The following is a 6,000-nucleotide window of genomic DNA, read 5'->3' on the forward strand; positions in this document are numbered from 1 at the left end:
TTCCTACTTGCATTATCCAATTACTGAGAAATAAATGTTTGACGCTCTACGAGGCTTGTAGATTTGTCCTTTTTCACTTAGGTGCTGTCAATTCCGTTCATGCATTTTGAAACTCTGCTATTAAATATATACTTAGGAATATCCAATCAACTATCTGTCTTTATAAGGAGACTCTCTCTCTCTCTCTCTCTCTCTCTCTCTCTCTCTCTCTTTGTTAATCCTTGCCCTGAAGTCTACTGTGTCTGATAGTAATGGAGCCATATCAGTGTTCTGGGTGTGTCTTCCAGCTCTATCTATTCCCATAATTTGACTTTTAATTTTTCCATACCTTTATTTAAAAATGTGTCTCTTAGAAGCATTTTATCAGTTGTGTGTTAGTCATTTACTATGACACTGTTTGTACTCCCGTGCTAGCTGGCATGTATGGCATATTTACCGTAATTTAATAATATTTAATGTTCATCTACTCTACACGTCTTCTGATTTCTAGCCCTGCTCTATAGTCCTTCATTTCCCCCTTTGTCCTTGGCCTTTGTGAACACAGTTAGATTGAGAGTCTGTCTTCGATCTACTTTGGGGCTTCTTTGATTCCTCCACATATTGTATAGATTGCTCCAGAAGGAATGTGAGGTTCTGGAGCAGAAACTGTCAGGGTTAGGGGAGTCTTAAGTGTGAGATGTGAGTAGAGGAGGAAGATGTATCTCCATCACACCATCACCGGGGTCCCAATCTGGGATGTGTGGATGTCATGTTGGATGGCAGAGTAGATGTTCCCGTGGGAGGATTCTATTACGGTTGGTCACTGGCCTCACAGATGTGATGGTCCTGGGGGGAGGCAGAGGGAGATGCCCCCAGGTCCCCAGAGGGACCACAGACCAGCAGACCTGGATATCAGCCCAGTCCACCGTCTCTCGGACTCCAACCTATGGCACTCTGGGGACTCCCTATGTGTGAGGCCACCAGATTTGTCCTAACTGGCCAGAGCAACACAGGAAGCAATTGTGCAGAATCTTTGATTTGGAATGTGATCCAGAATAATCCAGCAGCAAAGCATTTTAAGGCTTAGCTACTTCCAGGTACCAAATTAAAATGGAATTTTGACTACTTGTTTGTTATCTTACAAGGGCAGCTGAGATGTTTGCTGGCAGTATAAATGGAGAAAATCATCCAAGTTCATCATACACACAAGATGTACAGATGATTCGTCATGGCTGGAAGGAACATGACTATTATATTCTGTAATTACCTTTGACTGGAAAAACTTAACTTCAGAAGACAAAGGTGATGTTACGTCTAAACAAATTTTCCATTCCATTAAACTCACTACACCAACAGTATTCATATAGTGGAATGTTTGTCTGTTAGGTACTCTCTAAACAAATGCATCTGAATCATTTTGACACACAGTCACAGAGTTAGAAAGGTTCTTGGCCAAGCCCTCATTTGAGAGATGGAAATTGGAATTTGGAGCATTTAAATTAATCACACCCATTTAAGGGAGTAAAAGAAACAAACCAGGATGCATTCCCCACAAGCCCCAAAAGAGATTTTAATTTTTTTAATTTAGTTTTATTTATTTTTATTGAATCACTGTGAGATACAGTTACAATGCTTTCATGGTTGAGTTTCAGTCATACAATGATTGAACACCCATCCTTCCAGCAGTGCACATTTTCTACCACCAATGTCCCCAGTTTCCCTTCTGCCAGCCCCACCCCATGCCCTGCCTCTATGGCAGACAATTTCCTCCTTCTTCTCTCCCATGAGAGATTTTCAAATTATCATTAGAAAGTGTGTCTTGGAGCTCTCGAAGTTGATTAGGCGGTTTCAATCTGAAGAACAAGAATATGCTAGAAGTTGGAGAAGGGGGCGTCCTACAAGATTCCCTGTGAGACTTTCCCAGCCAAGGCAGAAGATTAGGGGAGGGTCAGGGTGAACTTTCCTTGGAGCAGTTGGTGTTGCTCAGTGAATCCTCCACATCTCTCCAGGCAGCTGCCACCGTCCACACTCTCGGACTCCACAGACAAAATCTCTGGCCTCTCGTCTCTGTGTGGTGTCCTCAGCATTCCTGGGCAGCACATGTCTCTGTCAGCAGTTAACAGCACAGATACTGTTGAGTCTTGAGGTTCCTCCTCTAGGACAAGCATGGGGTGCCTCCACCGGCCGCAGGGATGACTTTTCTTCCATCATCTCAATGCCACACTTGATGTCACCTGGACTCACCCAAACTCCAGAACCCATGCTGGGGTTGAATTCCTGCTTTCTCTCTTTTTTTCCACCTCCTGCAGCTGGACCTGGAGAACAAGGTTTATACAGATACTAAATCAAACAAGAATTTTTTCCCTTTTGGATATTTTGCTCGAGGCCAAGGCATTGTATGCCAATTTCTTTGTGTTTATTGGCGTCATTTTAAAGTTAGATGATCCAGAATCTGCCTTTGCAATATTTTGACACTCTTCTGTCTTTGTGTTGTACTTTGATGAGGGCCTATTACTTTGACTATTTATTACAAGACAGATTACAAGACACAGGCCTTCGCTATAACCCAAGGATGTGATAGGATCAGAATAACAGTAAAACAGAATGATCGATATGATCTCACATGATCATACAACATGTGTGTTTGACAGACTAGCGTGGACCCTGTCTCTCTCAGGGTGTTGATGCCCATCAGGTTATTGTTGGTCACTGGTAGCAGCATCCAACGTCTCTGAAGTTTGTGATATAATCACGACTGCTGTGGTTGACTTTGGCAACAACCGCTGTTCTCTTCAGAGACCTCAGTCACTTGGATGAGTCAGCAGGTAGAAAGGAAGTATCTATGTCTATCTATCCATCTACATATCTATCTATCCATCTATCTGTCATCATCATCATCTTCCATAACAGATATAACGGTATTAGAGCTCTAGGTTTATATCCCTGAATCTCTATCCTAGAGGAATTCTGAAAATTCCTTGGAATGCAATATTCCACTTTTTTTTTTTTTTGCTTTTTGGGTCACACCCAGCATTCCACAGGGGTTACACGTTGCTCATGCACTCAGGAATTACTCATGGCGGTGCATGGGGGGACCATATGGGATGATGAGAATTGAACTCGGGTTGGTTGTGTGCAAGGCAAACACCCTACCCACTGTGCTATCGCCCCAGCCCCAATATTCCATATTTGATTGCACTAAATAATAAATTCTTCCAAGCATCTTCCACCATTTCTTTTCCTTAAATAGGCGTGCATTTTTGGAGCAATTTTGATGTACAGATAATTATTGTCTGGAGGGCCATACTCAGTAGCACTCAGGAATTACTCCTGACTGTGCTCAGGGATAAATCTTGTCCGGGCTTGAGGGTCTATATATGTTGGCAGGGAGTGCACCTGGGGATGCTATGTGCAAGGAAACCGCATTCCCACTACTCTCCAGACGCAGATTTTCTGATTGTGCGTCTGGGACAAAGAGTCCCTGTATATGACAGAGATTGCTACCTTAGATGATCTATACGATTACACTTCATCTGTCTTGATTAATGGATGGATATTGGTGCATTGCTTCTAACCAGAGCCCATAATTAATCAGGATTTCTCATTTTTTGTAATGCTTTTTTTTTCTATTCTGATACACACTTTCAGTTAATGCACTATATTTAGTAGTTAAGTCTCATCTCTTTACTGTTTCTCTGAAGTTTACGCTATACATCTTTAACAAGTGTTTTCTACTTTAAAATGCCACAGCCTTCTTTACATATGATGGGGGACACCTTATAAAGATATTTCATATCTCTGCCTCCTGTTTCTTATGGCATTATTTTTATTCATTTCATGTAACCATATATTATGATTTTCTTATACCTGTTATAACTGTTGCTCCAAATAGCTTCTAAATCAATTAAACATATGAAATTAAATTATTTGCATGCCTACCCACATTTAAGATCCTTTTTTGTTCTTTGTAAAACATTTCTTTCAGGTACTGTCTATTCTGAATTCCCTCATAGATTTTTTCTTTTGCTTTTATTTGTTAGAGAATATTTTTCTTAACATTAATTGTTGAAATTCTATCTCCCTGTTATAGAATTTTATAAATCAGCATGTTAAATCTTTCACACAACTCTCTTCTTGTTTCCATGGGTCTTATGAGAAATTAACTATGCTGGTTTGTACGGATTGCTAAAAAATCTTAGTCTTTTCCCCTTTAGTTTTGTTTTTTATGTCAGTATGCAATCTGAATACAATACACAGAGAACTGGATTCGGATTGTGTTGTTACCTTGGCATATAGACTATTTGGAGTTTTCAGAAATCCTTGCATGTGTGTTTTGGTAACTTCCATTAGTCATAGAAACTGTATAGTCATTATTACTTCAAACATTTCTTGTGCTCCATTCATTTTTTTCTTCTTTGATTTCAGTTATGTGAAAAAGCTTTAACTTTTTTCTATTTGCTGTTTTTATTTTCACTCCTCTTGACTTGTGATCTTCTTCATAGAGGGTGTCTTTTTTTTTCATGATTCTCTACTTCTATTTTGGCAATTTGAGTCCTGTTGGTGTCCTTTAATGTTGATTAAGATGGCTTCTTCCATTTTAGTTGTCCCTTATTAGGTCATTGTCTCTGATGCCGATCTTTTGATCTTTCCTGACAATATGTTGTATAATTTTCTTCCTAGAGTAAGGGAGTGCCCAAAGGGGTTGAAGTAGAAGGAGTAACGGTCTGTCCCAGCAGCTGTACCAGACCTGGAGACCTTATTTATTCTGGACCAGACCTGGAGGCCTTATTTATTCTCAGGTATTGGACTTTTGTTCAGACCTAAGCTTGAGATACAGTTATTACCCTTTAACCACTTAAAGAGTCATAGATAACAGGCTGCAGAGGTATCAGGGAGTGGGGGAGTGTTTTTGAATCTTCACTGTGAAAATCTAATGGGTTTTGAACATAGGTCCAAGTAAAATAAGGACTTCTGTGCAGACTGTCACCCCAGGAAGTCCCAGCTTTCACATAAACCCGCAGCCGACCTCCCCTCCCTACCAAAGCTGCCCTGGAGAGATCTCACATAGCTCGGGAACCCCCCGGAGCACTGCTCCAGTTCAGGAGACCTTACTCAGGCCTTGAGATCTCAGGAAGGATGACAGTTTGCTATTGTTATAAGCTGATTCTCTGCGGGCTCTGGGAAAGTGCATTTTTAATTTGTTGAGATGTTATCTTCACATTTGTATAGAAAGAAATGATATCCTCAAAGCTCTTTGGAAATTGGAGCTGAAATAGAAGTCCTCCATTGCTTTTTGGAGGTACATCAGTATACCCCAAATATATCTTAGGGGTGAATTTATTTATTTTCCTGGTTTATTTTTCAGGAGGGAGTGGGGGTGATACCGGGCATGCTCAAGGGCTACTCCTGTACTGGTCCTACTAATAGTGCTCAGGGAACCATGAGGTGTCAGGCTTCCTTCACACTCAATATGTTCTTCCTTCATGTAAAATACATGCTTCCTTCATACAAAGTGTGCAGCCACCTCTCCAGCCTGGATTTTCCCTTACTCGGTATTTTGTGCAGGGAGGGTTCTTCGTGGCCAGCAATGCAGAGATACTTTCTCCAAGGTGTCTTGGGAAGTCTTGATGTTTCCTCTTGTTTCAGTTTCCCGTGGCTTCCTTGAGTTTCCGAGGGACCCGTCGCTGCAGTGAGCACCCTCATACCGCACAGGCTTGGACTTCCGTGTGTGTGACTTTCCCTCCAAAACTGAGCTGTGAAAGAATAATCTCTCCAGATACACTTTTTATTTATGGTTAAACATTGAAATTGTACTGAAAAGAAGTCAGTACTCAGTAAGATGCTAGTTTGAAAGATTGGAGCCATCCTTTTGAAGCACCTCTGAGATATTTTATGGCAAAGACTTGAGTTTTACAGTGTAGACGGAATAACATAAACTCATCTTACGTCCAACAGTTTAGGAGGAGGGCTTCTGAAAAGTGGGAGAGTCATATCACCAAAATACGCACTTGTGAGATAATT

This window comes from Sorex fumeus, unplaced genomic scaffold (genome assembly GCF_029834395.1).
Source record: "Sorex fumeus unplaced genomic scaffold, SorFum_2.1 ptg000099l, whole genome shotgun sequence".
Classification (NCBI taxonomy): Eukaryota; Metazoa; Chordata; class Mammalia; order Eulipotyphla; family Soricidae; genus Sorex; species Sorex fumeus.